The sequence below is a fragment of the Hibiscus syriacus genome, unplaced genomic scaffold (assembly GCF_006381635.1).
Source record: "Hibiscus syriacus cultivar Baekdansim isolate YM2019G1 unplaced genomic scaffold, ASM638163v2 tig00110469_pilon, whole genome shotgun sequence".
In the NCBI taxonomy this organism is placed as follows: domain Eukaryota; kingdom Viridiplantae; phylum Streptophyta; class Magnoliopsida; order Malvales; family Malvaceae; genus Hibiscus; species Hibiscus syriacus.
The window spans coordinates 1-26,271 of record NW_024062751.1 but is presented as its reverse complement, the minus strand read 5'-3'; the positions used below and the strand labels follow the sequence as shown (position 1 = coordinate 26,271).

Sequence of the window (26,271 nt, the reverse complement as noted above, 5' to 3'; positions counted from 1 at the left end):
GTTGGATATGCTGATTCTGACTATGCAGGTGATTTGGATAAGCGTCGATCAACTACTGGGTATTTGTTTACTCTTGCTAAAGCCCCATTAAGTTGGAAGCCTACTATGCAATCTACGGTGGCTTTGTCTACAACAGAGGCAGAATACATGACATTTTCAAAGGGTGTAAAGTAAGTAATTTATCTTAATGGGTTGATGGAAGACTTAGGAGTTGTTCAAAGTCACATTAATATCTATTGTGACAGTCAGAGCACTATTCTTCGAAGAATGAAAGATTATTCTTCAGAAGATTACGACAGCAGAAAATCCTGCATATATGATGGCCAATGTGGTAATAGTAATCAAGTTCAATCATTGTTTGAACTTGATTAACATCCTGAAAGTTTGAGCATCTTCAGGTGTGTGGCGCTTGTGAGCGCAATTAGAGGCACTACATAATTTGGGGAGTTGAAGAAGTTGAGTAGGCTTGGTAATTTCAAGTCAAGGTGGAGACTTGTTAAGTATGGCTTGCAAATTAGCAAATTGGCAAGTTGAAGGCTTGCAAGTTTACAGTTGGCAAGTAGCCAACTTGTGTACATGGGATATTCATCCTTGGTTAGCAAGTTGCCAACTTGAGCACATGGGATAATTCATCCTTGGTTGGCAAGTTGACAAGTTGTGCAAGTGACCAACTTGTGCACATGGGATAATTCTACTTTGGTCCCTAAACTATTAGGTTATTTATAAGTTTAGTCCTTAAAACTCAACTATAAATAGGCTTAAGTGTTTTCATTAGAAATTATCCCAAAACAAGTTCTCTCTTCAATTTGCTTTCTTCATTCTCCCACTTTGGGAATTCTAAAGAATTCCATTTGTTGTAATATTGGCGATATAGTGAAGTTATCATCCGGTGTGGTGCCCGAGGAGTAGATGATATTTTCGTCGAACCTCATAAATTTGGTGTGTTCTCTCATTTATTGTCCTTTATTTGATTTTTCCATTATGTTTCAATATTCAATAGTTTGACGGGTTTGTCCGTTGTGCAATCTTTGGTGGTTTTAATCTTGATATTTCAAATAAATTTTGAAACTATGTTTGTGTGAGAAATAACCCGGTTTCCTCAACAGAAACATCATCCAAAAGATTAACTGCTCAAGGGAATCCCTCCACAGTCATGTCAATAGGAGTTTGTTGAATATTATTGTCCTCTTTAGGTGGGTCAGGAGGATACGCTAGAGGAGGGCTTTGTTCATTAGTATTGTAGGTGTCATTTTGAAGAGAATATATGATCACATTTGGGTTGGCATTCTCATCCATGAGAACGGTCGAGTGTTTATCCGCATTTAAGATGGTACATTCCTACGTTGAGGAGTTGCATGAGAATTATTAGCTTGTGTTGGGCATGGGATAGGATGAGAAATTCAAAGAGTGTAATAGTTGAGGCTTGCGAACTAAAATAACCTTCAAATTTTTGATTGACATGTGAGTTTTGCCTTTATTTTTGAGTTTCACAGAATCTCGTGGCATAGACATAGTTGGATGTTGGTGAGGTGCTTGCTGCTGGTCATTTGCCTGAGCATTCTCAACTTCAAATATGTGATTAAATTTGGATCCAGTAAATAAAGTTTTAACTGGCTGGTTTTTATTATCATCCTACTTTTTAGCTATTCGTCGGGGTCGTCGAGCAAAGGTAGAAGAATTTCACTATCGGAAAATAGGAATTCCAACTTTTCTCGATATAACAAGGAGAAAACAATGACAATTATCTCTTAATAAAAAGGAGAAAACAACTCTCAAGAAAACTCTCTAATTTCTCTAGTATTGGGTGAAATCTAGAATGATTTGGGATGGTTTTGAAGCTAAATGGGTTAGAGTATTTATAGTTGAAGCTTAAGTACTTATCTTGTAAATACCCTAAAGTATAGAGACTAATTTGGGTAATTTTACCTTGCCAATTTTTAACCAAAATATGCCGTGAATCTTGAATTTTACCACTGCACCATTCAGTGCATTAATGCACCGAAAAATTATTTGACTTTTAACAATCTCCCACTTGAAGATTTGATTGGAACAATCATATCTTCACACCATCTTCTACCTTGTACCATTCATGTTGCTTACGTCTCTGAAAGACCACAAGAGGATCGACACCAAGTAAATTTATCAACATTGACTGCCTTTGTCATGAAATCTGTTATGTTGTCTTTGGTATGGATTTTCTGCATATCTACCGTCTCTTCTTCCACCTTTTCACGAAAAAATGGTATTGAACTCGTATTTTTTTGTCCTTGAATGATTAATTGGATTCCTTGCTAGATGCAAGGCGCTTTGACTATCACAAAACAAAGAGATATACTCTTGATTGTGCCCGAGTTCCTCCAATAACATCTTCAACCATATTGCTTCTTTACTAGCTTGTGTAGCTGCTACATATTCTGCCAATGTTATTGACGTAGCCACAACTGACTGCAATTTTAAAACCTAGCTTACAACTCCACCAACAGCTTTGAACACATATCTTTTAGTAGATTTTCTTTTATCCAAATCCCCTGGAATCACCATGTATCGACTAACCACTCCCACTGTTTGTGCAATGTCTGGTCTTGTGCATATCATAGCAAACATTAAACTTCCCACTGTCGATGCATATGGTACTTGAGACATCCTCATCATCTCTTTTTCACTGATAGGACTCATACTGGAAGATAATTTGAAGTTAATAGGAAGGGGGTAGAAATTGTCTTACAATCTTGCATGTTGAATTGTGACAAGATATTCTTCAAGTAATTCTTTTGTGAAAGCCAAATCTTCTTATTACTTTTGTGTTGGTGAGTTTGCATTCCTTAGAATCTTATTTGCTGATCCCAAGTCATTCATTTCAAATTCGCTAGCCAGTTATACCTTCAATTCTTCAATATGATCTTTGTTGGGGCCTTCAACCAATATGTCATCCATATACAATAGCAATATAACAAAATCGTTATCACCAAACCTCTTGAAATAAGCACAAGGGTATGCATTAAGTCTGTTGTATCCAAGGCACACAATGAATGAATCAAATCTCTTATACCAACACCTAGGCACCTATTTTATACCATACATAGATTTATTCAACCTTCAAACCAAGTTATTCTTTTCTTTTTCTTCAAAACCTTCAGGTTGGAGCATGTAAATATCTTCTTCAAGATTTCCATGAAGAAAAGTTATTTTAACATCTAGTTTCTTTAGATATAAGTTACATGTAGCACATATTGCCAAAACTACTCGAACCGTTGTTAGTCGAACCACAGAAGAAAAGATTTCATTGAAATCAATACCTTCTTTTTTAGCATATCCTTTAACCACAAGTCTTGCACGATTCCTCTCCACTTGATTGATACTATTTTGCTTGATTTTTAAGATATATTTATTACCAATTGGCTTCATTCCTTGTGGTACTGGCACAAGGTCTCATGTATTATTTTTATGAAGGGCTTCAATTTCTCCTTGCATTGCCATCATCCACTGTAAAGCATCTGAGCTGTTTATTGCCTCTTAGAATGTTGATGGCTCACCGTCTTCTGTTAAAAGACAATATGTAATATTTCATTCTATAATATAATCTGAGTGCCAATTGGGACGTCTTTTCACACGATCTGATTGATGAGTTGTTGGAGCTTCAGAACTCTCTGGTTCTTGTTTATCATGTACTAGTTTTGCTTAAGAAGAATCTCAATGTTCAAACTCCTTTTCCATTTATATATGCAGTCTTTGACTTTTCAGCGCTACCATTTTCTTATTTTCTTTTTAGTTTATCTTCTACAAAGATAACATCCCTACTGATGATCACTTTGCGTGCAGTGGGATCCTACAAGCGATACCCCTTTACTCCATCAGCATACCCCAAGAATTTGTATTTCCTATATTTTGAATCCAACTTTGAAATTTCTTGGGAGTTGTACATCACATACACAATAGTTCCAAATACATGGAGGTTTAAATAATCAGCTGGTTTACCAGTCCACATCTCTATTGGTGTCTTTAGCTCTTTTGTAGTTGATGGAGCTCGATTCACCAAAAAAATAAGAGGTATTAACTACTTCTGCCCAAAATGATTTTTCTAGGCCTACATCCCTCAGTATTGCTCTTGTTCTTTCCAACAAGGTTCTATTTATCCGCTCTGCCACTATATTTTGTTGAGGAATATACGCCAGTGTGAATTGTCTTTTGATGCATTCTTTTTGCAAAAGTTATCAAATTCTTCACTTGTGTATTCTCCTCCATTATCTATTCGAAAACACTTGATGTTATTTCCAGAATCAAGTTCCACCCGCGCTTTTAAGTTTTTGAAAGTTGAAAATCAACTGACTTTTTCTTAATATGGAACATCTCCTGCAGTAGTAATCAATAAATTAGACAAAGTACTTTGCTTCGCCTAGGGATGTAAATGATGCTTACCATACGTCAGAATGAACCAATTCTATAACACTTTTTCCTCTAGAATTCGACGTGTTGAATTTTAATTAGTGTTGCTTACTTGTTATACAATGCTCACACAAAGTAAGTGATACCTTTATTAAGTCTGTAAGTAGCTTTTTCTCCACAAGGACGTTCATTCCTTGTTCTGACATGTGTCCAAGTTTTTGATGCCATAGCATTGTGGAATCTGAACTACATGAGGCAACAGAGGCTTCTGCTTCTAGCAAAGTCTCTCTATTCAGCATGCACAAGTTTGATGCTATCTTTTTGCCTTTCATCACTACAAGTGCTCCATGGAACACATTCATGATTCCTTTCTGCATTTCAATCTTGCTTGCATTATTATTCAACAATCCATAAGATAATAAATTTTTCTTCAGGCCTTTCACGTGCCACACATCTCAAACAACTTTAATTATTCCATCATACATCTTCAATTTGATGGTTCCAACGCCAACGATCTCTAGGCCATGATCATTGCAACTATACATTGTTGAGTTAATCGATTGACGGAATTGGCCAAGAGGGGGTGAATTGGCAATAAAAAATTTGGTGAAAACTTTTGCACAAAATTGAAAGAAATTGCACAGCGATTTAGAGTGGTTCGACTTTCTCAACCAAAGTCTACGTCCACAACCTTAGCTATCCACACTAAGGATTTTCCACAAATTCACTAATTTGTCTTTCTTTTGAGGACAAAGAGTAACCTCACAAACCCTCAAGAATTATACCCCAAATTCTTGAGAACACTCTCTTCCAAAGAGAACAATACAAATTTGCAAACTTACAAGGAAATCCTCACAAGGTAGATTGTTTGCACAATTCTATAACAAAGAAAAGAACACTAAAGAATTAATACAATTGAGCATAATAAGTGTTCTTGAATGCAAAATGAATATTGAATGAAAAATAGGCTTGAAATGCTCAAACTTGAGGTTTGATGCTTTCTATTTGATTCTCTCTTGATTCTAGTTGCTTGATGTTTCTTGTTCTTGATCAGTGGCTTCTAAGCTTGCTTAAATACTCCTTGAATCACTTTTGAACGTTGGGGATCATTAATGAAGATAATATAGCCGTTTTAGTGTGAAATCAATTAATAAAACAGTTTGGAGCGTGTGGGGAATTGGTACCCCTTAAGGGGAATCGGTTCCCTAAATGTAAAATTCAAATATTTCGACCGTTACACAGGGGGAAATCGGTTCCCTCAGAGCATACTGGAATTCTCGGAGCCAAACCATTCACGGGGGAATCGGTTTCCTCTGAGCAATCTGGAATTTTTGGCTTTGAGATGGTTCGAAATATTTTGAAAAATCGTTTTGAAATTATTTTAAGATTAAAACTTAATTTTACACTTGAGTAAGGATTAAAAATGACATTTGAAAGATTTGGAGTATTATTTTGATATTCGAATAATTATATCGAATATACTTTAGAATTTTTTTTAGAAATCTTAAAATTCATTTAACTTAATTTGTTATATCGAAATATCAAAATGTTTTCAACAATATCTCCCTTTTTGATATAACAAAATATTTTAGTAATTTTAAGATTTTGAAATCAAGTTTTGAAATTACTCCCCCTTACTTTAACACTTCTCCCATTTAAAACACTTAACACTTCTCCCCCTTTTTGTTAAATCAAAAAGATATTATAAAAGAATTTAAACAAGTTTTTCAAATCATTTAGCCAATTATATATAGTTTAAGCTACTAAGATCACAAGCAAGAGAAACGTTAGCCATTAGTTTCATAATCAATATTCATAATTTTTGTGATATGGAAAAATTGGTCATATTGCTAAAGTGATGTAAATGATGCAATAATGAATAAATTTAACCACACAATATATAAGTTCAAACATCCAAACAAATCCAAAGTCTAACAATCCACAAAATCAAACAATCCAAAATATTCAAAATGTTGAAACAATAATCTTTTAGTTCAAAGTTCTAAAGCTAAACACAGAATCAAACATTTGGATCGGGAGGAGGAAAACGAGCTCGCATAGCGGCCATCTCGTGTGAGAGTGCATCAATACATTCATTCATCGAAGCATTGTTTGTGCGCATCTCTCGGAGGATTTCTAATTGTTGAGCTCCCATTTTGGATAAATGAGACTCTATAGAAGTAAAGCGCGAATCTATGGTAGCATATCAGAAATCGAATGTCTCCATAAAAGATTGAAAATATGGAGGCATTTGATGCATTTGTTGTGATTGCTCCTCGGGCTGCTCCTCGGGCTGTTCAGGCTCATCTTCGGCTTCATCGATGTCTCGCATTAATTGTTGAAGCTCGGGATCGTCGTCAGCTTCTGGTTGAGCTCGTGAAGAACTAGATCCTGAAGTATTTTCAGACGATCAAACCCATTCACCGGTTTCCTTATCCTTTATCCATCCTGCTCTCGTTAAAGAAAGAAGAATAATTTGTTTCTTTAGAGGAAAGGAGGCATCTAGACCTACTCTAAGCCTGGCTTTCGAAAATAGATTACTCAAAATGCAACCATAAACTAGAGATGAACAGAGTTTCTTGTTAGGAACAAGATTTACGGTTTCAACAATTTCAGTAAAAATGATTTGAGGTAGGTTTATTTTAATACTATTTTGGAAACAATGTAACCACCAAATATCCAAGGCTCTAATAGTAGAATAACGTTCTCCGGATAGTCGAAACCACCAAGAAATCATTATATAAAGAAAACGTTCATGAAGGTCTAAGACACTTGCACTATCCCTTCTTTTATAACGAGATCCTAAGATTTGTTTTTCATTTGAAATACCATCATTATCTAATCCGAATGCATTGGCTATGTAAGCTGAGTCAATATATAAGAATTGTCCTAGGAGGTAGGAACGAACTCTTATGGTTTCGGTTTCGGTTTGGTTTTTAATACAAACGGCATTAGAATAGAAGATACGAACAAATTGATGGTAGACAATGGGTTCAAGTTCAAAGAGTTTGTCAAATTTCCACTCTTGTAAAAGAGGAAGATATTTAAAATTAATATCTAATATAGCTTGATGAGAAGGGATACGTTCTTCTCTAATTTTGTAAGAGTCGAAATATTGATAATACTAAAAACGATGATTTCTAGGACAAGGATGATTGAAGCACGAGTTTTGAATAGACAAATTAGGATCAATGGGATTAGGATTAGGAATTGGATTTTCATGAATAGGAGGAGGATTTGGAGGTGGATTTGGTTGACGATGTGAGCGACTAGATGATGACCTAGCACGTTTAGGATTGGACATGGTTTAGGAAATCAGAATAGAATGGATAACCTGCAATTTAGAAAACACATGTATGCAATTCAATCAATCCCAAAACTCAATTGAGTCCTCAATATTTCAAGGTTCTCTAATTCAATCCTAATGGGCAAAGTTTTTGAAAACTATTGAAAAATAAGATTTTGAAAAACAATATAGTTTTCATAACAACAACATAATTCAATCAAAACACAACAATTTGAAAAACAAATTTTTTTTATTATTTTGAAATTTTCAAATATTTTGGAAAATTCTTGTGTTTTTGATGAAATTAGTTGTAATATCTAGTTTCTAATCACTAAGCAATCAATGTCCGATCACTATTTCTACCTAGAACTAATTAAAACTAGTCATATGTTCAAAATCAATGAAATAGAGAGTTTAGAAAATTTTACCTTGAAATATGAGATTGAGTGGATTTTGATGTTGTTTGCACGATTTAATGATGCTAGCAGGTTTAGAAGATGATGTTTGAAGTGAATTCCGATTAAAATCGTTGATTTGAGGCAAAATAGATATTTGAGAGAGTAGAGGAGGAGAACGACGGCAATGAGAAGAGAAAAGAGAGGGTTTGAGCAAAAATGTGAGGTTCTGCCCGATAAAAACAGAACCCCCAGGGGGGTATCGATTCCCCTATGGGGGGAATCGGTTCCCCTTCAAAGGGGGAATCAGTTCCCTCATGGGGGTATCGATTCCCTCTACACCAAAATGCTAAAATCCGATTTTAAACACACAAAATGCTAAATTAATTTTCTCTAGTGGTATTGGCAACTCATATATTGAAAATTAATCATGTTCAAACGATCAAATTATTCTTTAAACGATATTTGAACTTAAAATTAATTTTTCATCAAGAATCATAAACTCCCCCTAATTAATAGCAATGAATGCAATAAAAAATTAGCATTTTTCATTTAGTCTTAAAAGTGCTAAAATTATTTTAAACACTAAGTGAAGATATGTTGGTCAAACCTAATTCTCTCCTAAGTGTCCAAAATCTTTCCTTGTCTAAAGGTTTTGTAAAGATATCCGCTAATTGGTGCAAAATATCAACAAATTCTAGAACTACATCTTCCTTAGTGACATGATCTCTAATGAAGTGATGTCTTATTTCAATGTGCTTAGTTCTAGAGTGTTGGATGGGATTTTTAGTGAGACAAATAGCACTAGTATTGTCACACTTGATAGGAATGGTACCAACTTCAATTTCATAATCAAAAAGTTGTTGTTTCATCCATAAAACTTGTGCACAACAACTACCACCTGAAATGTATTCGGCTTCAGTGGTAGATAATGCACCACAATTTTGATTCTTTGAAAACCAAGAAATCAGTATATTTCCAAGGAATTGGCAAGTACCAGAGGTGCTTTTCCTATCTAATTTGCATCCTCCATAATCCGCAACAGAAAAAGCATGCAAGCTAAAGCTAGAGTCTCTAGGATACCAAAGTCCTAAACTAGGAGTGTCTTTAAGGTATCTAAAGATTCTCTTAACAGCTAGTAAATGTGATTCCTTAGGGCATGATTGAAATCTAGCACATAAGCAAACACTAAACATAATGTCCGGTCTACTTACAGTTAGATAAAGTAGAGATCCAATCATTGACCTATATTTTTTAACATCTACACATTTACCTCCTTCATCTAAGTCAAGCTTTTGTTGGAGAGCTCATTGGAGTGTCATGAGGTTTGCCATTTTCCAGTCCAAACTTCTTAAGCATGTCTTTGACGTATTTAGCTTGATCGATGAAGATGCCATCTTTTCTTTGCTTGATTTGGAGTCCCAAGAAAAATGAGATCTCCCCCATCATGCTCATTTCGAATTCACTTTGCATTAGCTTAGAAAATTCTTGGCAAAGAAAATTATTAGTAGAACCAAATATTATATCATCAATATAAATTTGAACTACTAATAAATCTTTACCTTTGTGATTTAAAAACAATGTAGTGTCAACCTTCCCTTTTGAAAAACCTTTTTCAATTAAAAAATTTGACAATCTTTCATACCAAGCTCTAGGAGCTTGTTTTAAATCATAAAGCGCTTTTATCAATTTAAGAACATGATCTGGAAATTTTGAATCTTCAAAACCTGGAGGTTGTTCCACATACACTTCTTCCTTTATAAAACCATTTAAAAATGCACTTTTAACATCCATTTGATATAATTTAAATTCATGAAAACATGCAAATGCTAATAACATTCTAATTGCTTCCATCCTAGCTATGGGAGTGTATGTTTCATCATAGTTTATGCCCTCTTCTTTAGTATACCCTTGAGAAACAAGTCTATCCTTGTTTCTCACTATATTACCACTCTCATCAAGCTTATTCCTAAATACCCATCTAGTACCTACAATAGATTTATTACTAGGCCTTTCAACTAATGTTCATACTTTACTTCTCTCAAATTGATTTAATTCTTCTTGCATAGCCATAATCCAATGTTCATCATTTAATGCTTCTTTAATGTTTTTTAGGCTCTATGCATGAAATAAATGCAACATAATTACAAATATTTCTAAGAGAAGATCGAGTTGTTACCCCTTTGGATGGATCACCTATAATCTCACCATCCTTGACATAGTTGTACTCTCTTGGATAAGATACTTCCCTTTCTTCAATGGTTGGATTCTCGAGGGGATCATGAGTTTCCTCATCTTTCGTTTCTTCTTTTGATGATGATTCTCCAATGTCATGTCTAACATCATTTGTATTTATAATACCTACATCATCATTAACACAAGAATCCTTCCTCGGAAGGGGATTATCATCGAAAACAACATGTATAGACTCTTCTACAACTAAAGTTCTTTTATTAAATACTCGATAAGCTTTAGAATTTAAGGAATAACCCAGAAAAATTCCTTCATCACTTTTAGCATCAAATTTGCCAAGGTTTTCTTTACCGTTGTTCAAAACAAAACATTTACATCCAAAAGGATGAAAATAGCTAATGTTAGGCTTTTTATTTTTGAAAATTTCATATGGAGTTTTCTTTAAAATTGGCCTAATCATTACTCGATTTACAACATAACAAGTGGTATTTGTGGCTTCCGCTCAAAAATATTTTGGCAAATTATTTTCACAAAGCATGATTCTAGCCATTTCTTCTAAAGTTCGATTTTTCCTCTCAACAACTCTATTTTTGTTGAGGGGTTCTAGGTGCTGAAAAATTGTGACTAATACCATTAGAATTACAAAACTCAGTAAATCCAAGATTTTCAAATTCAGTGCCATGATCACTCTTAACACTAGTTATAGAGTAACCTTTATCGTTTTGGATTACTTTTGAAAACGTGATGAATTTTTCTAATGCTTCATCTTTAGTACTTAAGAATAGAACCCAAGTATATCTAGAATAGTCATCTACCAAGACAAATGCATATTGTTTTCCACCCAAGCTAGTAGTCCTAGTTGGCCCAAAAAGATCTATATGGATCAATTGTAATACTCTACTAGTTGATACGTCATTAATGGATTTAAAAGAAACTCGCTTTTGTTTTCCTTTAGCACAAGCATCACATATTTTATCATTATCAAATTTAAGCTTAGGCAACCCTCGAACTAAATCACCTTGAGTTAGCCGTTGCAAAACACTCATACTAGCATGTCCTAGTCTCTTATTCCATAGCCAACTATCATGTTCATCCTTAGCAACTAGGCACAAATTAGTCATATCAATAGAATCTAAATGCACAATGTATATGTTTCCTATTCTATGTACAACAAGCATAATCCGATTAGATGCAATGTCAATGACTTTACAACCATTAATATCAAACATGACATTGAATCCCTTATCATAAAATTGACTAATACTCAATAGATTATGCTTTAATCCATTCACATATAAAACATTCTTAATTTGTATGGAAGAGGTATTACCAATACATTCAATGTGACCTTTTGAATCATCACCAAAAGTCACTTCTCCTCCATTTTTGGCGTTAAGCTCAATGAACCGATTTTTGTCTCCGGTCATGTGTCTTGAGCATCCACTATCAAGGTACCATGAATTTGGATTTGTTTCCCGTGCCTTGTAGCAATGCTCCTTTTCCTACAGACATAGATTAATTTCTAATTTTTGGTACCCAAATTCTTTTGGGTCCATATTCATTAGTTTCTAAAATCCTAATCCCCTTAGGTATCCATTTGTGTAGGATATCCTTATCTTTAGTATTAATGAGCTCTTTAGGAACCCATATACTTCTAACGATTTTTCCATTAGAGGTTCTTTGGGGACCTCTATGATTTTAGTTTTTAAAACTTTTTCTAACAAAGTTGGATTTTTAATTTTCTCCATTTTCAAAACGTTTGGTTCCAACTTTATCAAAAGAAGTTTTAAGATCATCAATTTTCTTTTGATGATCATCATTGACCTTTGAAAGTAAATTTTGCAAATCCAAATTTTTATTTTCAAACTCTTCTAGTTTGATTTGCAAATCTTTGATTTAACTTTCAAGATCGTTGTTGGTTTTGGATATGAGTTTTTTTTCATTTTTTAATTTTGAAACATCATTTTTATATTTTAAAAATAATTTCTCATAATCTATAGCCAACCCATTATATTCTTCTAATAACTCATCATAGGATAAATCATCAAAATCATATGAGTTAGAGGTTACCTTAGAATCTTCCCTGAATGCCATCAAACACAAGTTTGCTACTTCTTGTTCCTCTTCATCGAAACCTTCTTCATCGCTCCATGTAGCCATATGAGCCTTGTGCTTAATTTTTTATTGACCCTTTCTCTTCAGTTGTAGGCAATCATATTTGACATGCCCCGGCTTTTTGCATTCATAGCAAATGATCGGGTCCTTCTCTTTTGGTTCATTTTTTAGGCCTTCATTTCGTTTGAATTTTCTTCCTCGGTAAGGTCTCATCATTTTTCTGAACCTTTTGGCAAACAATGCCATTTCCTCGTCATCGTCATCTTCATCCGAATCACTCTCATTTTTTGTGAATTTGAGAGCAACTCCAATGTTTTTCTTCTTCTCTTTCTCCATTGGTGTCTCTTCAATCTTATCAAGGTCCACCTCATCTTCAAGCATCATTTCATGAGTGAGGAGTGAACCGATTAGCTCTTCAAGAGTTAAGGATGTTAGATCCTTAGACTCAATGATTGCCGTCTTCTTTGATTGCCACGATTTTGGGAGGGAGTAGACTAACTTCCTCACAAGCTTTTCATTTGAAATGATCTCTCCATATGATTTGCGACCATTGACAATCATTGAGAATTTATCCATCATAGCTTTGTATCTTCATTTGGTTTCATCCTGAAATTTTCATAGCTATGCGTTAGAATACTAATTTTAGATTTCTTTACCTCATCGGTACCTTCATGAGTGACTTGAAGTTTGTCCCATATTTCCTTGGCGGTTGTACAAGATGAAACTCTTCCATATTCATCTGGTCCAAGAGCACAAAATATGATATGGATGGCTTTGGAGTTGAGCTGGAACATTTTTGTCTCTCCTTCACTCCATAATCTTGGATGAGTAAGAGGCTTGAAGTATCATTCTTCTATGACATTCCATGCTCCCATGTCACTTGCTTGAATGAAGTACATCATCCTATTTTTCCAATAGGAATAATTAGCCCCATTGAAGAAATGAGGCTTGTTGACGGGCATCGAATCGAGACCAGAGTCGAAGTTTGAAGTAGAGGCCATTGATGACTTTGATTATCGATGTAACTCTTCCTGAATCGACTCAAGAGGCGATTAAACCTTCAAATGAGTTAGGCTCTGATACCAATTGTTGAGTTAATCGATTGACGGAATTGGCCAAGAGGGGGGTGAATTGGCAATAAAAATTTTGGTGAAAGCTTTTGCAGAAAATTGAAAAAAATTGCACAGCGATTTAAAGTGGTTCGACTTTCTCAACCAAAGTCTACGTCCACTACCTTAGCTATCCATACTAAGGATTTTCCACAAATTCACTAATTTGTCTTTCTTTTGAGGACAAAGAGTAACCTTACAAACCCTCATGAATTATACCCCAAATTCTTGAGAACACTCTCTCCCAAAGAGAACAATACAAATTTGCAAACTTACAAGGAAATCCTCACAAGGTAGATTGTTTTCACAATTCTAGAACAAAGAAAAGAACACTCAAGAATGAATACAATTGAGCACAATAAGTGTTCTTGAAAGCAAAATGAATATTGAATGAAAAATAGGCTTGAAATGCTCAAACTTGAGGTTTGATGCTTTCTCTTTGATTCTCTCTTGATTCTAGTTGCTTGATGTTTCTTGTTCTTGATCAATGGCTTCTAAGCTTGCTTAAATACACATTGAATCACTTCTGAACGTTGGGGATCATTAATGAAGATAATATAGCCGTTTTAGTGTGAAATCAATTAATAAAACAGTTTAGAGCGTGTGGGGAATCGGTACCCCTTAAGGGAATCGGTTCCCTAAGTGTAAAATTCAAATATTTCGACCGTTACACAGGGGGGAATCGGTTCCCTCAGAGCATACTGGAATTCTCGGAGCCAAACCATTCAGGGGGAATTGGTACCCCCTTGGGGGGGAATCGGTTCCCTCTGAGCAATCTGAAATTTTGGCTTTGAGATGGTTCGAAATATTTTGTAAAATTGTTTTGAAATTATTTTAAGATTAAAACTTAATTTTACACTTGAGTAAGGATTAAAAATAACATTTGAAAAGATTTGGAGTATTATTTTGATATTCGAATAATTATATTGAATATACTTTAGAAATATTTTTTGGAAAATCTTAAAATTCATTTAACTTAATTTGTTATATCGAAATACCAAAATGTTTTCAACATACACAGATCCTCCTGAGACATGTTTATAACGAGGAAACTATTCTCTTCTTGAGGTCATGTGATATGTTGCTCCCGAATCAATGAGACATATATCTGTAAACCTCTTTCTACCTTCCACGGTTGTTGACGCTTCACAACATAGAGCATCTCCATCATATAAAGTGTTTGCGGTATTACCTTGTGGATTGGAGTTTTTAGCTAGACTCCAACAATCCTTCTTCAAGTGACCCTTCTTTCCACAATTTTAGCAATTTAAATTCTTCTTGCTTCTCGAATTTGATCTACCACATTTGTGACTGTTGCTTTGGCCACTTTCTATTGATCTCCTTATCATTGTTATCAACGCTTCTACTTGTTACAGATTTATTTGTCTATTTTTATTGCTCTTATATCGATTTCTTCTTGTAGAATAATAACTGCAACGTCATCGAAGACTAGACTGGTGACATTACTGTTTGACAAGTTGATGATGAGTTGATCATAAGAATCAAGTAGACTTTGAAGTAGAAGTTCAGTACGTTCTTGTTCTTTTATTATACAACTTAAGGATATAAGTTGAGAAAATAAAGTGTTCAGTGTGTTTAAGTGCTCTGTTTCTGAAGTAGATTCTGGCATCCGGAGAGTATACAATTTCCTCTTAAAGAAAATTTTATTGTGCAACGATATGGCCTCGTACAGTTTGGTGAGATGATCTTATATATCCTTAGTTGTCTTCTTCTCCTCAATGCTTGACAATACTTCATCTGCTAATGCTAGATGAAGGTTTGCTATAACATTCCCATCTATATCGTTCCATTTACTGTCATATGTGAAATCTACCAGTCTTTCACTGATAGCCGCTAGACAATCGTCTTTCCTCGGGATGGCCTTAATCTTCAATTTTCGCAATGAGAAATTTCTCCCATTGAACTTTTCAATATCAAATTTTTTTTTCATAGCTTCTATTATGGATAGCTCCCACTATTTCACTATTGTGAATAGTTTTCTAGAACCTTCAAAGAATGGGTAATACCTTCTTACTTTCTTATGTTGGAGGATCCACCTTTTGGTGGCAACCAAAAAGACAATAAGTAGATATTACACACTCAAATCTGACTCTAATACCAATTTTTGTGCAATACGATTATCGGATAGAGCAAAATCACAACTGATAATTTGAGAAAATAAAAATGAAGCTAAAGAAGACACAAATTTTACGTGGAAAACCCCTAAATAATATAGGGTAAAAACCACGGGCAAGTGTAAAAGAATTTCACTATCGGAAAATAGGAATTACAACTTTTCTCGATCTAACAAGGAGAAAGCAATGACAATTCTCTCTTGATAAAAATGAGAAAAAACTCTCAAGAAAACTCTCTAATTTCTATAGTATTGGGATAAAGCTAGAATGATTTGGGATGGTTTTGAAGCTAAATGGGTTAGTGTATTTATAGTTGAAGCTTAAGGACTTATCTTGTAATTACCCTAAAGTATAAGGACTAATTTGGGTAATTTTTCCCTTTCCAATTTTCAACCAAAATCTGTCGTGAATCTTGAATTTTACCACTACACCATTCGGTGCATTAATGCACCGAGAAATTCTTTGACTTTAACAATATGAGTTCTCTAGGTCTATACGCGTCGTTGCAAGTGGGGATATATTCGCTTCAGTATTTTGCTCATTGTGAAGATCCATATAAGAGTCTTGGGTGTGCCCATATTTATCACAATTGAAACATAATGTAGGTAAGGATTCATACTCTACCACTTGGATGTTATTATTCACCAGAAGCTTAGAAATCAGAGGCTTGGAACAGTCATTTGGACGACCATGCGAGCAAACCTCCCCCGTCTTCCTCCATTTCATTTGATAGTCGAGTTTGATAACTAAACCAATAGACTCCCAATTTTCATGATTAAGCTCCGTTTATACAAAGTAACAGGTAAACTAGGTAAACGAATCCATGCCATTACCTTGCTTGAGAAAGGAGTTTATGTAGAAAAGTATGGCGTCCATGGTTCAATCGTGAGATAATGGCCGAATATTGTCCATGGGCCATCGGCGAGGGCATGAAAATAATCGGCATGAGAATAAAATGAGACCAGAAAGTAATTATTATCAACATCCAACAGTGTTAGACTCTATCAATCAATCAAAAATCGTCAAGACAGGGTGAATTGACCTTTAAATAATTGACCTCAACTAAATTCTTCATCCACTACCTTAGTTTCACACTAAGGATTTCAACAAATTCACTAATTTGTTATTTTTTTCTAGGACAAAGTATAACCTTTACAACTCTAGTTTTCTTGGGCTCAACTAAAACCTCGCCCTTTAACAAAGGATATTTGGTAAACAAGAATAAATCATAAGTAAGTGGTTACAAGATATAAGCTCGCAAATAATAAATACAAAGATATTCAATAAATGAATTTAATGCATTAATGTTGCTTTTAAAAAATTAAATGAGTTTATCTGAAAAATTGATGAATATTACGTCTAATAAAACTCAAAGTCCATTAGCAAGCGTTTTGCAAAACACAAAATAGTCCTACGTGGACAATTTGAAAGGTATTTTTTTGTTTGGGTTACTTTTTCAATAAATGATTTTTTTGGTTTTTTTATAAATAAAAACGCCGTACATATAAGCTAAATATAGGGTGTTATGGGTCACATAGTGTCCTTAGGGTAGGGACACTATCATGTGTAACAAAGGTGAGTATGACATAGATTCTAAAAAATTGTTGCAATGATGTTCAGACAAAAGGAAGATGCTACATACAAACTTCTTTTTTCACATTAAGAAAGCCAAAGGAAGATGGAAAATTCGAAATATATATCAATTAAATTACATTTATAATTTATTAAAATATAGTATTGTATGCCTTTTTATGAGAAAAGTTGAGTTATGATTAATTTTACATGGTTAATCTCTTCTAATTTGAGATGAGAGTTGTAATCAATAATTTATCGAGTTGAAACAGATGATTAACAATAGAGAGATCGAATCTGAGAGAGAAAGAGGGAGCGCCCATTCATCTACCTCTCATGGTAACTTATATATTAACTTTTAGTATCAATGTTAAACTTAGGGTGATGAAAGTCATCTACAAGTTGACATGCTAAATAGAATTGGTTATCAAATAACATATTACAGGTCATGTGAACCTGTTGATGATCACGTTAAGATAAAAAGTATATTTAGTTAAAAGATATGAAACTCCAGAAGTTTCAAAAATTCAAAAAATAAAGATCGATGGAGATGTTAAAAACTACCAAAATAAATCTCAAAACTCGTTAATAAAAGATACTGCAAAGAGTATAACCTCCTTAAGAAATTAGAAGAAAGTACAATAATATTATTTTAATTTAAAAAATCAAATTGTTTAAAAAATAATTAAATCTTAAAGGGAATATTTATACATATAAATTGATTGGAATTGTGCATGTGCCTACATTGATAAAAAAAAAGTGTTTTAATATTGTAATTTGAAATCCTCCTTAGCATCATCACCTCGAACAAAATTAGGAACCACCCATCCACTAACATGCATTTACAATTGTTATTAGAAAGGGAGGAGAATTGAAGACCCAAAATTGGAATAAAAAAAGGGTTGGTAGATGATTATAACTACCAAAATTTAAGTTTAAATTTTGTTAACCAAAATTTATATTATTAAAAAGTTCAAGCGTGAAATGGTTGGTAGTGATAGAAGACCAGTCCATCAATAAGATAGAAGACCAGTCCATCAATAAGTGTAACTTGTGATACGTCACATGGTCTCAAAAATTTAGTGACCCTATATTTTGACAAAAAATTGATAATTTAAGAGTTTTATTTTTCCTACTATACGGACACGTAAAAAAAATCAGTGAAAAAAACTTAATTTTATATGTTTTATTTTTTTCTAATTTTGTAAGAAATAATCGTAATATGATAAATTTGATATTTTATAATTTTTTCTTATTATAAAATATTTTAAAAGTTTAAAATAACACAGAACCTCCACATCTATTGAGGCGATTACGAGTGATGGACCAATTCAATGCCGTCGTGAACCCAAATTGTTTTGTAAACTATGACCAGTAATGTGAAGGGGGAATAGGTAATAATTGGACGTGGAAAATGTGACAAATAATTTTCAACATTGGCCAAAACAAAATTTCACTTTCACAGCGACCAGTCCACCACATAAAATTCTTATTCTGCCCCAGATTTCATGCATCGAGACATAGTACGAGGTTGATAAGAAGCTTCCCATCCCTCGACCAAAACAGGACGCTACAAACTACACGACACTAATGGTATTTGTTATTTGGATTCAAAATAATTTTTTTTATTAAGTTAAGATGATTACAAAGCAGTATTTGTTTTAAAAATTCTCAACCATTTGACAATGAACGTTCAATCATCTTGTTGCAGTTATTGATGGTCGAACCCGTGAAATCTAAGAATAACAACGATTCCTTTAATCACTGAATTAAATTGGTTCGTGCATATTCAAAATAAATTATGTAAATATAATTAATATTTATGTCATGGATTTTCTTAAATATTCTAGATAATTGTAAAATAGTATCGGTAAAATCACACTAGTAATGAATTGAGGAAATTTTGTTTCATATAATGACCATTTTAATAAGATGGTCTATACAATGTACATCAAAAGTAGCATGGATCTCGTGTCTTCACGAAGACACATGGAAGTCTCAACATCTTTCTCATGCTTTCAGTGGTGGATCCATTAAGGAGTCGGAATGGATGCGTGTTCACCCTCAAATTCGAATTTTCTTCAGATAATTATATATTTTAATAGTTGTGCTCGCCCTGAAATTTGAGCAGTGCCCACCCTATATAAATTTTTGTGTAATTAACATTTTATATATGTATAATGTTTTTGGATTCGCTACTGTATGCTTCCATGGTCGTGCTTGTCCATGGGTCTTTCTCGGGCAATGTAGAAGACGCTTACCTCTTAAATCACCATATTTAAGAGAATAATCTCAGGGGTACAATATTTAGAGGATTTTTTCCCATTACAGTATTTGATTGATTTTGGCAATTAATCTTTATTTAAAATATTTTTTAATCATTAAGAATGCATACATCCTACGTAAAATATTAATAATTGAACTTGACAACTCTAAGAAAAACAAATACATCTTTTAACTACCGAAGTTGTTTAATGGATTATGGCAATAAGTATTTAATACTATAATTGAAAGATTACGAGGGGCAACGGCTAATAAAGTCTACAGTCAGCAAGAAAGACGTGTGATCCGACATTTGGGTTAAACTCTTGTAAAACGAGAGCAAATATGAAGGAATTCCATGAACAAACAATACTATTTCTAGGCACAAATAAAAGCCAACCCATATCTCACAAGAAACAAATTAATTATGTCATCTTGTTTTCTCAAAGATCATTAATGGAAGTGATGACCCAATCTGCCTCACATAGCCCAAAAACAATCATTTTTGTTCCGGTTATTACCTTTCCAAGGAGTTTCTTCTTTTTGACTCTGTTGTAATCTTGTTTTAAAATTTTATAAATCATAGACATTTTGAAGTTTCTTTTGTATGAACATGAACGACAAGCAAACGACTAAGCTAGACGAAGATCAACTCGCAGAACTACGAGATATCTTTCAATCATACGATAGGAACAAAGATGGTAGCCTAACACAATTGGAATTCGGTTCACTTTTGCGTTCATTAGGGCTAAATCCAAGCTCGGACCAGGTGGAAGCCCTAATAGAAAAGGCAGATGCAAAAAACAATGGTCTGGTGGAGTTTTCGGAGTTCGTTACGATAGTAGCTCCGGAGCTAATGTTGGAGGAGAAATCACCTACAGCGAGGAGCAACTGAAGCTGTTGTTTAAGGTGTTTGATAGGGATGGCAATGGCTTCATCACGGCGGCTGAGTTGGCTCAGTCTATGGAGAAGCTTGGACTTTCACTCACCGTGGAGGAGTTGACGGAGATGATCATGGAAGCCGATACCGACGGCGATGGAAAGATCAGTTTTGAAGAATTCTCTTATGCAATAACTTCGGCTTCTTTGATAATTCTTAGGGTTGATGAAGCCATGCATTGATTTATATAAGTTTTTGTTAGTAAAGCCATGCATTGGTTTATATATGAGTTCTGTCAAGTAGTATGCCTTAAAGCATTTGATGTAATAATGAAAATTTCATGTAATCGGTTATCTATTTATTATGTCATTTTCTGTTGCATTCTGCTTATGTTGATTCATTTGTTTGATTATGAAATATCTTAAATAATATAATAAAGTTATTGGTATATAAATCATAGTGGAAAGAAAATCATTAATAGTTTATGATGTGAGATTCTTATTACATGTAAATGTTAATATATCTAAATTATACCTAATCACAATATTAACAAGATATAATTTTGTTAATGCAAATAGACTAGAACATGTAGATATTATAGAGGAAAAACACCACTAACATCGTCACTTTAATTCAATTCAATGCACTCATCATTCTGGCCATGAATATAGTGTACTTGTATGAAAAGGCTATGGGATATATTTCCCTCACTGGAAATACAAGCGCAATATCAAAGGATCAACCCTTGAGCAGGTGCATTTGGGGACTCATCAGATAGATGAATCTGTGCAAAGTCATCTGCCACTTTTCTTTTACGTTCTTCCTCGGCGGCTCCAACTTTTTCTTTTGTTATATGCCCAAAATCCCCGGCTGCTTTTGCAACCTTGTTGAAAACACCGGTTACCCATGAAGCTCCGGTGAATACATATCTGTTCTTCATTATGGCAGAACTCGCACTGCTAACCTTTTGCTCGGCAAGTGCTGATTTGATTTTCCCTGAGACCTGAAATTTTTGATCCACATCCCGCTCTTTGTCACCAACCACAGTAGCACCTGCACTTACCTTCTCGGTGAACCCGATTTTCTTGTTGAAAGATACAACCTTGGCTGAGGCTGTTGATGTTATCTGGTGCTTCTCATCGAAGCTCTTAGCCTTGTTGACTGCATCTTTTCCCAAGATGAAGCCCTTAGCAAGCATGCCTGTAACGACATCCCCTGCCTTTCAAATAGCGGAATCAGCACCAGCAGGGCTTTTATTTTGTATGGCCTGCAGAAAATAGAATTGCAAGCATTGTTATATTGTTTAAACGAACAATAAAGCGTGACACTTACAGGAGACGGCACATAAGCAGCTGAGGGATGTGCAAAAGCAGCCGGGCAGCTTGAAATCTGGAGCCAACGAAATGTTGACAGACATCAACTATTGTTGCTCCTTGAAACACAAGTACTTATTTAAGTTGTATGCCATAAGAGAATAGATTCTGCTGGCTAAGCCAACCCACATTTGTAACATGAATACATGTTTCAATGAATTTCCATCGAAGCACAACATATTGCCATACACTACACCGTTAAGTAACTATAGTACTTTTCTTTAACTGTTAGGTATGGCTCATAAATATACCAGTAAAGAGGACATGAGATGGAGCGGAGTGAGCGAAGCGAACGCAGCGAACATCAACTGTCCTTACAAATAAAGTCTCGTTGTGGGGTTACAAATTATGTGGGTTGAGGGTGCGGGGGCGTAGCCCCCGCGGTACGGTACAGGGTTGATTTTGTAATTATGTACTAGGGTTTTTCTATTATAAATAGATGTAACCTAGACCTAAAATCATTGAATAAAACTTCTAGCGCCGCCTAGGCACCGAGGACGTAAGCACATTGCCGAACCTCGTAAAATTCTTGTGTTCTTTGTTCTTCTTTACCCGTTTTCGTCAACAATTGGTATCAGATGTCAGAGCAAAATTCGAAGTCGCGAAATTCGATGGTCAGGGTAACTTCGGATTATGGCAAACGAGGTGAAGGATCTATTGGCGCAGCAAGGGATCTTGAAGGCTTTGCGACCTACAAGCCGGCGTCGATGGATGAGGAAGATTGGGAAGAATTGCAGCAGCGAGCGGCAGGAACCATACGATTATGCTTGGCGGACGAGGTCATGTATCACGTCATGCATCTATCGTCTCCAGACGAAATTTGGAGGAAATTGGAAAGTCAGTTTATGTCCAAATCCTTAACGACAAAACTGTATCTGAACAGCGGTTGTATGGGCTGAAGATGCAGGACGATCACGATTTGGCGCAACACGTGAATGTCTTCAATCAAATCGTTTCTGATCTGGCTCGGCTTGATGTGAAAATTGAGGATGAAGACAGAGCGATGATTCTGTTGTGTTCGTTGCCTTCTCTTACGAACACATGGTGACTACTCTTACATATGGGAAAGAGACTATCAACGTTGAGGAGATTACTGCAGCCTTGTTGGCTCACAACCAGCGGAAGCAGAATGCAGGGGAAAGCTCTCAAGCCGATAGCTTATATGTCAAGGGTAATCGAGATCGTGGACGGAAGCCAGAGAAGGTAGGGTCCGGGAAGCGGAATTCCAGATCCAAATCCAGGGATAAGAGACGATTCACTGTTACAAGTGCAAGGAGGCGGGACATATGAAGCGAGACTGTCCAAAGTTGAAAAAGCAGACTGATGAGAAGCGTGATGGCTCATCCAAGTCTGTGAACGTGGTCGAGGATGATACTTCTGATTGCAGTGAGGGTGATATGCTTTCTATTTCAACGACACAATTGACGGATGCTTGGATTCTTGATTCTGGATGTTCTTATCACATCACGCCAATAGGGAATGGTTTTCGACATACAGGCCGGTTAATTCTGGTTCGGTTTATTGGGTGATGATCGATGTTGCAATATTGTTGGTATTGGTGATGTCAGAATTAGATGCACGATGGCTCCGTTCGGACGTTGAGTGGTGTCGACATATCCCAGACTTGAAGAAGAATTTGATTTCCTTGGGCACTTTGCACAAGAATGGTTTTATCCCTAAGGCTGACGAGATAGGGAAACCATTCAGATTGTTAAAGGAGCATTGACTGTGATGAAAGCAAGATGACTGCAGGGAATATCTACAGATTGTTAGGGAGTACCGTTGCAGGTGGAGTTCACTCTGTTGAGTCCTGTGATGATACGACAAAATTGTGGCATATGCGCCTTGCTCATCTTAGTGAACGTGGTATGGCAGAATTACACAAGAGAAACTTGTTGCATGGTGTCAAAAGCTGTAAGCTCGATTTTTGCAAGTATTGTGTTCTTGGTAAACAGACTAAAGTCCGTTTCAAGACTGCAAAGCACACAACTCAAGGGATTCTTGATTATGTGCATTCTGATGTATGGGGGCCTTCCACGACATCGTCTTTGGGTGGATCTAGGTACTATGTTACTTTTATGATGATTTTCACGGAAAGTTTGGGTGTATTTTTTGAAACAGAAATCTGAAGTTTTTGAGAAGTTCAAGCTGTGGAAAGCTGAGGTAGAAAACCAACAGGACGAAAAATCAAGTGTTTTGCGGTCTGACAATGGTACGGAGTACACAGATTCACAGTTCCTACAATTTGTAAGGAGCATGGGATTCAGAGGCATTTTACAGTGCGCAAGACACCACAACGAATGGTGTTGCGGAACGAATGAACAGGTCGTTGAATGAAAGAGCCAGATGTTTGCGGTTGAATGCGGGGCTTCCCAAACACTTCTGGGCTGAGGCTGTTAACATAGCGTGTACCTTATCAACAGATCGCCAAGGGCATCGCTGGCTGGAAAGTTGCAGAAGAGGTATGGACTGGTCATGATGTTAGTTTTGATAACTTACGGATTTTTGGTTGTCCTGCTTATGTGCATGTACTGCTGATGAGAGATCCAACTTGATGCAAAATCGAAGGAGTGCATTTTTCTGGGTTACAAGAAAGGTGTCAAAGGATCAAGTTCTGGGATCCAGTTGCGAAGAAAGTTGTGATTAGTAGAGATGTCGTTTTTGAACAGTCTATGTGCAGCAGAAGCAAGACACGACAGTGGTAGATTTCGAGCAGTTTCCAGTTGAGAAACCAGAAACTTCTCAACCGAACTTCTGGTGGTTCCACTACGGATGATTTGCAGGATTATAGTCTCGCCAGAGACAGGGTGAGACGGACGAATATAAAGCCTCTGAACAGATTGGGTTTTGAAGACTTGGTATCTTTTGCACTTACTGTTAGCAGTGATGATCCAGTTACTTTTCATGATGCCGTTACTAGTCAGGAAAACGACAAGTGGATGGCAACCATGGTTGAGGAGATGGAGTCTTTGAATCACAATCGCACATGGGAGCTAGTTCCCCTTCCTGAGGGTAAGAAGCTGATTGGTTGCAAATGGGTGTATAAGAAGAAACCAGCAGTAACAGAAAAAGGGGGGAGAAGTTCAAGGCTCGTTTGGTAGCGAGGGTTTTTCACAGCAGAAAGGAGTGATTATGATGAAATCTTTTCTCCTGTGGTCAGGCACACTTCAATCCGAGCAGTACTTGCATTGGTGGCTAGTTGGGATTTGCATTTAGAGCAGATGGATGTTAAAACTGCTTTTTGCATGGTGATTTAGAGGAGCAGATCTACATGCGGCAACCTGAAGGTTTCACTCAACCTGGAAACGAGCATTTAGTTTGCAGATTGAAGAAATCTTGTACGGGTTAAAACAGTCTCCGAGACAGTGGTATAAACGGTTTGACTCCTATATGATCAAGATTGGCTACAACCGATGTGAGTATGATTGTTGTGTCTATGTTAAGAGCCTTGATGATGGTTCTTTTATTTTTCTATTACTGTATGTTGATGATATGTTGATTGCTGCGAAGAACATGGATGATGTTATCGGTTTGAAAACTTTATTGAGTCAGGAATTTGATATGAAAGATTTAGGTGCTGCAAAGAAAATTCTTGGAATGAAATTTGCAGGGACAGAGACTCAAGGAAACTGCAGCTATCTCAACGGGGTTATGTTGAGAAAATGCTAGAAAGGTTTGCGATGAGCAGCGCGAAACCAGTTAGCACTCCATTGGCGAATCACTTTAAGCTCTCATCAGAACAGTGCCCTAAGACAGATAAGGAAGCTGAAAATATGGCAAAGGTTCCGTATCTAATGCTGTTGGCTGCTTGATGTATGCGATATGTACTCGTCCTGATTTAGCTCATGTTGTTAGTCAAGTTTGTAAGTACATGTCTAAACCTGGTAACATTGGGATGCAGTCAAGTGGATCTTCGGTACTTAAAGGGTACTGTGGGACATGGAATTGTTTTTGGGAGTCAGCGGGATAATCCTTTGGTTGTAGGATATGTGGATTCAGATTATGCAGGTGACTTGGATAATAGAATCTACGACAGGGTATGTGTTTACTCTTGGTGGAGGGCCTATTTGCTGGAAGTCTAATGTTCAATCTGTCGTGGCACTATCTACAACTGAAGCTGAATACATGGCAGCGGCTGAAGCTGCAAAAGAAGCTTTATGGCTTACTGGTTTAGTGAAGGAGTTGGTGTTCAACAAGGTGGAGTTCAGTTGCTTTGTGATAATCAAAGTGCTATTCACTTGGCTAAGAATCAGGTGTATCGTGCTAGAACTAAACATATTGATGTAGGTTCCACAAGATCAGAGAGTTGGTTGCATCTGGAGAGGTTTGTTTCAGAAGGTACATACTGATGAAAATGCCGCTGATATGTTCACTAAGCCAGTTACGACGACAAGTTCAAGCATTGCTTGGACTTGTTGAATGTTTCGAGTTGTTAAAGAAACAAGGTAACCCAACCCACATTGAAGTTTCCAAGGGGCAGGATATTCGCCAAGGTGGAGATTTGTTAGGTATGGCTCATAAATATACCAGTAAAGAGGACAGGAGATGGAGCGGAGTGAGCGAAGCGA

The 26,271-nt window shown here is 35.8% G+C and overlaps 2 pseudogenes; one reads left to right on the top strand and one right to left on the bottom strand.

The window, feature by feature from the left end:
* The first annotated feature begins 20,063 nt into the window (after nt 1–20,063).
* Nucleotides 20,064–20,572, top strand: LOC120127508 (annotated as a pseudogene).
* A 488-nt stretch (nt 20,573–21,060) lies between these two features.
* LOC120127608 lies at nt 21,061–21,747 on the bottom strand (annotated as a pseudogene).
* Nucleotides 21,748–26,271: the final 4,524 nt, after the last annotated feature.